The sequence below is a fragment of the Lithobates pipiens genome, unplaced genomic scaffold (genome assembly GCF_037356315.1).
Source record: "Lithobates pipiens isolate NorthernLeopardFrog02 unplaced genomic scaffold, aLitPip1_a1.2 Scaffold_25, whole genome shotgun sequence".
In the NCBI taxonomy this organism is placed as follows: Eukaryota; Metazoa; Chordata; class Amphibia; order Anura; family Ranidae; genus Lithobates; species Lithobates pipiens.
Genome location: NW_027507787.1, coordinates 181,944,534 through 181,953,849, shown reverse-complemented (window position 1 = coordinate 181,953,849; position 9,316 = coordinate 181,944,534). Strand labels below are relative to the sequence as shown.

General features: G+C 45.9%; 1 protein-coding gene across 1 annotated transcript in view; it reads right to left on the bottom strand.

The window, feature by feature from the left end:
• The window catches only part of CFAP46 (cilia and flagella associated protein 46), a 328,406-nt gene extending 322,795 nt beyond the window's left edge, over positions 1-5,611 (bottom strand). The window contains exon 1 of the mRNA XM_077455243.1: positions 5,564-5,611. The gene's annotated coding sequence lies outside the window, so the exon portion shown is untranslated. The remainder of the gene's footprint in view (positions 1-5,563) is intronic.
• Positions 5,612-9,316: the final 3,705 nt, after the last annotated feature.

Below are 9,316 nucleotides of genomic sequence, written 5' to 3'. Positions count from 1 at the left end.
ATCTATCTATCTATATCTATATCTATATATATATATATATATATATATATATATATATATATATATATATAATTCTTCCTCAGTTTAGACCAATATGTATTCTTCTACATACTTTTGGTAAAATAAAAAAAAAATTAAAAACGCAATAAGCTTATATTTATTGGTTTGCGCAAAAGTTAGAGCATCTACAGAATAGGGGATATATTTATGCAATTTTTATTACTATTTTTAACTAGTAATGGCGGCGATCTGCGATTTTTATCGGGACTGCAACATTGCGGTGGACAGATCAGACACTTTTGACACTATTTTGGGACCACTGACATTTATACAGTGATCAGAGCTAAAAATAGCCACTGATTATTGTGTAAATGTCACTGGCAAGGAAGGGGTTAACACTAGGGGGCGATCAAGGGGTTAAATGTGTTATCTCAGTGTGTTTCTAACTGTGGGGGGGGGGGGGATGGGACTGACTGGGGGAGAAGAACGAACGCTGCTCCTAAGTACTAGGAGCAGACGATCTGTCTCTACTCCCCTGAGAGAACGGAGATCTGTCTGTTTACATTGACAGACCTACGTTCTGTCCTTCTCCGGAGCAATTGCAGGCAGCAAGCGGCCATTGCAGCTGCCAACCACATCCACTAGCTCCTACGTCATGCAGCAGCCCTTCTATACTCCTTAAAGCGCCCGCCGTACAGCTACGTTGATTTAGGCAGGAGTGGCATACTACCGCCGTCAAAATACGGCGTGCGGTCGGCAACGACGCTTTAACTGACAATTGCGTGGTCGTGCGACATTGCACTCAAACAAAATTGACCTCCTTTTTTCCCCACAATTAAATATAGCTTTCTTTTGGTGGTATTTGATCATCTCTGCAGTTTTTATTTTTTATGCTATAAACAAAAAAATAGCGACAATTTTGAAAGAAAAAAAAACACAATATTTTTTACTAAATAAAGGTAATAAATATCCCCCCCTTTTTTTTTTTTTAAACCCAATTTTTTCTCCGTTTAGGCTGATATGTATTCTTCTACATATTTCTGGTAAAAATCGCATTATTGATTGGTTTGTGCAAAAGTTATAGTGTCTACAAAATAGGGGATAGATTTATAGCATTATTATTTTATTTTTTTTACTAGTACTGGCGGCAATTTTTATCGGGACTGCAACATTATGGCGGACACATAATGTCGCAGACACTTTTGACACATTTTTAGGACCATTGGCATTTATACAGCGATCAATGCTATAAAAATGCATTGATTACTGTAAAAATGTCACTGGCAGGGAACACTAGGGCCCAATCAATGGGTTAAATGTGTTCCCTAGTGTGTGTTCTAACTGAAGGGGGGAGGGGACTGTGCAGGGTAGATGACAGATCGCTGTTCATACTTTGTATGTACAGACAATCTGTCTCTTCTTTCCTCAGAGAACCAGGATCTGTTTGTTTACACACACAGTTTCCGGTTCTCGCTACGCCACGAGCGATCGTGGGAGCCCGAGGGTCATCGCGCCCGCCGGGCACTTACATCGGCTCAGGGGGGCGAGCGCTGGCGAGCGCGCGGCCCTAGTGGCCACAGGGCGAAGCAACGTAACATAACATTTTTTCGCCCAGCGGTGCCATTCTGCTGCAGTACAACTGCGGTGGCTGGTTGGCAAGTGGTTAAAGTGGTATTAAAGTCAATGTCTCAAATAAATGGTTTTGCACAGAGCAGCCCCAATCTTCCTCTTCTCGGGTCCCCCACTGGTGCTCCTGGCCCCTCCCTCCTGCCAAGCAGGCTGGCTCCCAAGCCACTGCTCTCCGTGTCATGCTCCCTTTCTCTCCTCATTGGCTGACTGGCTGTGATTGACAGCAACAGAAAGCAATGGCTCCTGCTGCTGTCTCGGGCCAATGAGGAAGGAGAGTCTCTGGAGAGCTGGGGATCCGAGGCTCTCGTGCACATCATTGGATTGAGATGGGGCTCAGTTAAGTATTGTGGGGGGGGGGCTGCACATACTTTTTTTTTTACCTTTATGCATAGAATATATGAGGGTAAAAAACAAATATGTCCAAGAAGGCAACATGTCGTTTCCGAGTACCCTCTGAAAAGAAATCCACTGCAGGTCACTTTACAGGGGGCTGGTAATGATGGCTGCTAGTGAACTTGAGCTCTAAAGACATATTGTTTCTTTTCAAAAAAATATACAATACATGAACTGAAGAAAGAAAAAAAATGTGTATTTATTAGTTGAGTATGCAGAGCATTGCAACTTTGATTAGTGGATGGGGGTGCAATGCATAGGCTCCTGCAGACTATTCCTCCAGCCCCAGGTCTGTACAGAGGTACAAACCTTCAGTTCTGGTGCTGGAGGTAAACTGATGGACTACGAATGCATTGCCATTGTACCTGCGCTCCATTGAGATCTACAGGTCCCTCTGCCATGGTCTCTCCATTTACAGATTGCTGCGATTAGGAGACGTGGCTGTGTGGGCGGAGCCACGCACATCTGCGCCCAATTCAAAATGAAACAAAATCCTGTGGGGAGAAGAACCCCATATTCAGGTAAATGGGGGGGGGGGGGGTTACTATTAGATGGATTTGGGTGTGTCTGGACTAGGATACAAACTCACTTGTGAGCCCACCAGGAAGTTGTCCACAGTGTGGGCCAATCATCAAGGAGGGTACATACGTGTATCTGCCGCGTGGGGCATGATCCGTCCTGTACAGGCGACGGCTTCCTGGTTTCAGTTACCAGTCTGAACTCATCACTGCTTACCACGCTACATGTTACACCATAAAGCTTTGTACACACGGGTCCAAAATTGGCTGAAATCTGCCGATACAGCAGGAATTGACCGAGTTTTGGCTCATATGTAAAGCTGTCTTTTCTACAGAAGCCATTGGCTCCCGCTGCTGTCAATCAAATCCAGTGACACGGGGGGTGGGGCCAAGTCCTGCTGTCTGTGTCAATGGAATGCAGCAGAAAGACTCGGGAGCACACCTGCACAAGTGCCCCCATGGAATGTGGCTCTCCGTGGGGGCACTCAATGAAGAGGAGGAGAAAGGAGTGCCGCCGGGGGACCCCAGAAAATGAAGATCTGGATCAGGCAGTAAAACTGCCAAATGCAACCTATTAACCACTTGCCTATTGGGCACTTTTACCCCCTTCCTGCCCAGGCCAATTTTCAGCTTTCACTCTTTGAATGACAATTGTGCGGTCGTGCGACGTTATACCCAAACAAAATTGATTATGGGAAAGATTTATGGCATTTTTATCATTTTCTTTTTTTTTTTTACCAGTAATGGCAGTGATCTGCGATTTGTAGTAGCACTGCAACATTGCAGCGGACAGATCAGACACTTTTAACACATTTTTGGGACCATTGACATTTATACAGAAATCAGAGCTATAAAAATGCACTGATCTCTGTGTAAATGTCACTGGCAGGGAACGGGTTAACACTACGGGGTGATCAAAGGGTTAAATGTGTTCCCAAGTTAGTGTTTCTAACTGTATGGGGATATGACTGACTGACTTAGTCTCCTCTCCTCTGACAGAACAGGGATTTGTGTGTTTATCCACACAAATCCCTGTTCTAGCTCTCGTTCCCGCAATCACGGGTGGCCAGTGTCGATCGCGCCCGCCAGCTACGCGCATCAGGTCCCCCGCCATGCTGCGGGCGCACGTGCGCGCCTCTGGTAGCTCTTAAAGGGGAAGACGTACCCATACGGCGATTCGGTGGTACGTGCCACTTTGCCAACGTATATTGGCGTGAGCTGGTCGACAAGTGGTTAATCACCAGTGGAGGCTTTTATTTTTTGCTAAACAAATGAAAAAAGACCGAAAATATAAAAAAAATATACATTTTTCATAGTTTGTTATTTTTCTCCTTTACTGATGTGTGCTGATGAGGCGGCACTAATGAGATGGCACTGATAAGGCTGCACTGATAAGGATTCACTAATAGGCTGCACTGATAGGCTCGGATGAGGCTGTACTGATATGTGCCGATGAGGCTGCACTGATGAGGGGGCACTATTGAGGCTGTACTGATAGGCACTGATGAGGATGCACTGATGTGTGCTGATGAGGTTGTACTGATGGGCACTGATGAAGCTGCATTGATGGGCACTATTGAGGGTGTACTGATAGGCACTGATGAGGTGGCACTGATGTGTGCTGATGAGGCTGTACTGATGGGCACTGATGAGGCTGCACTGATGGACACTATTAATGCTGTACTGATAGGCACTGATGTGTGCTGATGAGGCTGTACTGATGGACACTGATGAGAATGCACTGATGTATGCTGATGAGGTTGTACTGATGGGCACTGATGAGGCTGCATTGATGGGCACTATTGAGGGTGTACTGATAGGCACTGATGAGGTGGCACTAATGTGTGCTGATGAGGCTGCACTGATGTGTGCTGATGAGGCTTCACTGATGTGTGCTGATGAGGCTGAACTGATGGGCACTGCTGAGGCTGTACTGATGGGTGCTGATGAGGTAGCACTGATGTGTGCTGATAAGGTGGCACTGATGTGTGCTGATGAGGCTGTACTGATGAGGTAGCACTGATGTGTGCTGATGAGGCTGTTCTGACGAGGCTATACTGATGGGCACTGATGAGGCTGCACTGATGTGTTCTGAGGCTGTACTGATGGGCACTGATGAGGCTGTACTAATGTATGCTGATGATGCTGTACTGATGGGCACTGATGAGGTAGCTGATGAGTGCTGATGAGGCTGCACTGATGGGTGCTGATGAGGTAGCCCTGATGTGTGCTGTTGACGTGGCACTGATGTGTGCTGATGAGGCTGTACTGATGGGCACTGATGAGGCTGTATTGATGAGGCTATACTGATGGGCACTGATAGGCACTGGAGAGGCTGTACTAATGTATGCTGATGATGCTGTACTGATGGGCACTGATGAGGTAGCACTGATGGCCAATGATAAGGCCGTACTGATTGGCACGGATAAGGCTGTAGTGATGTGTACTGATGCAGCGGCTCACCACACCCACCCTGCATTCGCATGTAATATATGTGGTTGCTGGGCGGGGCTCTGGACATTTAAGGGGTAAAAGACCCAGGAGCTCACCTCCCCGCCACCTGTCAGATGCCTCTGAAAAGTGATTCACTGCAGATGGTGAACAGAGCTGCAAGCTTAAATGAGCCATAAATATGTCTGTCACATGGTGCACCGTGTCTTTATATGAAGATAGCACAGTCCTCCTCCATAGAGCTCTGATCACTGCATATCATAAGACAAGGACACCTCACACCGCTCTCATCACTGCCATCATAACACGTGTCCCCATATAGAAATAATATAAATATGAATACAATAAACAAATGGAAATAATAGAAATCCATTGAACAGTGAATGCTGATTCGCTCCCTGGGAGCGCAGTCTGATCCGGGCACTCAGCCCCTTCTGCCAGCACTGAGCTCTCTCCAGGAACTACAAGTCCCAGCAGGCTCCCTCCTTCTCTGACTGTCGGGCACGCTGGGACTTTCAGTTCCTCGAGGGACACGTGACAGCCCCGATCTCATCCACACACAACCTTCTCACCTCCATCCAGCAGCCGCACAACGTGTACACAACACCGTATCCAGGCAACCAGGGACGCCGCTGACTCCGCCTACAGGAGCCGCACTGGGTCAAACTTCTCCCCTCCTGATCAGATCCCGGGAGGGAATGTCCTGTGTATGACATATGGGGAGATCACGTGTGAGCCGCACAGATCAGGGTGTCATGAAGGGTTAAAGGGAGCCTGTCACAGACTTAGTGGTTTGCAGTAGAAGCAATAAAAACTGGTGCTGACCACTTGTCCTAGCTGTACATGGGGCGAATTCCACAAGAACTTTCTTTCCAAAATTGTAACGAAGAATTAGCGGGCTGCAAGAAACGATATTTTCATGCAGACGTCGAATTTGAGCGATCAGGCATGATGGAAATATTTTGAAAAGAAAAGAAAATTCTAATCAATGATGGGAGAATTGTGGGAAAAATATAGTCGAAAAAGAAATGCATGTGAGATGTGACCTAAATAGAAAAGAAGATTATTTTCTGTAACAGCATGAGGTGAAAGTAAAGGCTTGGTTGGTTGAATTTTGAAAATTAAAGTTTGAAAATAAAAGTTCTGATATTAGAAAGAAAATTAATTCAGAGTTCGACCCATGTATGGCCTGCATTAGACTGCGAGTGAACCAGGTGATTGTAATGAGTGTAGGAATATTATATAATGAGTGCAGAGCCAGGAATATTATATAATGAGTGCAGAGCCAGGAATATTATATAATGAGTGCAGAGCCAGGAATATTATATAATGAGTGCAGAGCCAAGAATATTATATAATGAGTGCAGACCCAGGAATATTATATAATGAGTGCAGACCTAGCAATATTATATAATGAGTGCAGACCTAGGAATATTATATAATGAGTGCAGACCTAGCAATATTATATAATGAGTGCAGACCCAAGAATATTATATAATGAGTGCAGACCCAGGAATATTATATAATGAGTGCAGACCCAGGAATATTATATAATGAGTGCAGACCCAGCAATATTATATAATGAGTGCAGACCTAGGAATATTATATAATGAGTGCAGACCCAGGAATATTATATAATCAGTGCAGACCTAGGAATATTATATAATGAGTGCAGACCCAGGAATATTATATAATGAGTGCAGACCCAGCAATATTATATAATCAGTGCAGACCTAGCAATATTATATAATGAGTGCAGACCTAGGAATATTATATAATGAGTGCAGACCCAGGAATATTACATAATGAGTGCAGACCCAGGAATATTATATAATGAGTGCAGAGCCAAGAATATTATATAATGAGTGCAGACCCAGAAATATTATATAATGAGTGCAGACCCAGGAATATTATGTAATGAGTGCAGACCCAGAAATATTATATAATTAGAGCAGATCCAGGAATATTATATAATGAGTGCAGATCCAGGAATATTATATTATGAGTGCAGACCCAGGAATATTATATAATTAGAGCAGACCCAGGAATATTACATAGTTGCCAACTGTCCCGAATTTCCCGGGACATTCCCGGGATTAGGACATTTGTCCCAAATTAATTTTGTTCCGGGAAATGTCCTGGGAAATTCGGTTTGTCCCGGGAAATTGAATTTCCCATTTTTTTGCCGCCGGCCGCTATAGGTCGGTGGTCGGCGGAGACAATGTCTCCGCCGGCCGCCATTTTTAAGAAGACCAGAAGTTGGTCTACACCTGTTGCGCCGCCCACCCCCGCTGCCAGTGTGTGTGTCAGTGTAAAGTACAGTGGTCGGCGCCACAGTTAAACGTCTCCGCGCGGCAACGGCAGCCAGTCTGTCACTGTGGATGTCGGGACGGGGGCCAGTCGGATGTCGAGGGCCAGTCATGGCATGTGGATGTCGGGGGCCAGTCTGTGAATGTGGGGGCCAGAGGGATGTCGGGGGCCAGTCTGTGGATGTCGGGGGCCAGTCTGTGGATGTGGGAGCCAGTGGTATGTCGGGAGCCAGTCTTCTCACCTCCATCCAGCAGCCACACAACGTGTACACAACACCGTATCCAGGCAACCAGGGACGCCGCTGACTCCGCCTACAGGAGCCGCACTGGGTCAAATTTCTCCCCTCCTGATCAGATCCGGGAGGGAATGTCCTGTGTATGATATATGGGGAGATCACGTGTGAGCCGCACAGATCAGGGTGTCATGAAGGGAGTAGTGATGGACGAACGTTTCGCCCGGCGGTCGTTTCGCGGCGAATTTCCGACATTCGTGGTCCGCACGTTCGAACGCCTTTTTCCGTCGTTCGCCGCGGCGGACTTACGTGTTTAATGTATACAAGAACTTTAACCTTTGGTGACACGTTTATCATGTGATACAGGACAGCCAATTGAGACATGACAGCACATGGACACTTGGACATTCCCCCTAACCTATAAATACACCCGATCCGGTGGCCATTTTACATTCTTTCTTCTGTTACGATAGGGACAGGTTCCTGTGTGGAGTAGGGAGAGATAAACCACTAGCTATTTGGTACACAAAAGTTCTTTTCAGGACTGGTATAGGTGTTAGGTGTTGATAGGTTTGCTGTGCTGCTGATTCTTGCAGCAGCCTGAGTGTCTTTTGTTAGTTTAGAGAAAGGGAAAGGACGGTGTATGCTACAGGGACAGCCAGATTAGTCTTTCATCATCATCATCATCATCATCATCATTAGCTGTTACTATCAAGGTCCACAAAAGAGCTGTTCCAGTAACCACTAATCGTTCTCTTTTTTTGCCAATTTGTATAGGGACAGGAAGGAAGCAGTGTTGTCAGGCAGTGAGGGTAATTTTAAAGACTTGCTGTTATTATTAGTTCCACAAAGGTTCTTTTCAGGACTGGTATCAGTGGTACAGTAATAGGCTTGTACATGTATAATATTCTTTCTTCCAAATATAGAAAGGATATTATACTTGACTGCTGCCCTTCTGCTGCAGTCTGCTAAACATTCACAACTCACTTGTTCCACAAAAGTTCTTATAAGGACTGGTAACTTGGTATAGGGTGCTACGGTACATAGGCTTGAGTGCGGTACAGTCTGCTGTTCTGTAAGGACCGCTATCGGTCCACAATAGATAGGGTTGACGTGCACCACTGCTGACCGCTGCCCTATACTGCAGCAGTCCTTCAGCGGTATAGGGACTGACGTACAGTCTGCTAAACACTAATACACAACCTGCTTGGTCCACAAAAGTTCTTATAAGGACTGGTAACTTGGTATAGGGTGCTACGGTACATAGGCTTGAGTGCGGTACAGTCTGCTGTTCTGTAAGGACCGCTATCGGTCCACAATAGATAGGGTTGACGTGCACCACTGCTGACCGCTCACCTATACTGCAGCAGTCCTTCAGCGGTATAGGGACTGACGTACAGTCTGCTAATCACTAACACACAACCTGCTTGTTCCACAAAAGTTCTTATAAGGACTGGTAACTTGGTATAGGGTGCTACGGTACATAGGCTTGAGTGCGGTACAGTCTGCTGTTCTGTAAGGACCGCTATCGGTCCACAATAGATAGGGTTGACGTGCACCACTGCTGACCGCTGCCCTATACTGCAGCAGTCCTTCAGCGGTATAGGGACTGACGTACAGTCTGCTAATCACTAACACACAACCTGCTTGTTCCACAAAAGTTCTTATAAGGACTGGTAACTTGGTATAGGGTGCTACGGTACATAGGCTTGAGTGCGGTACAGTCTGCTGTTCTGTAAGGACCGCTATCGGTCCACAATAGATAGGGTTGACGTGCACCACT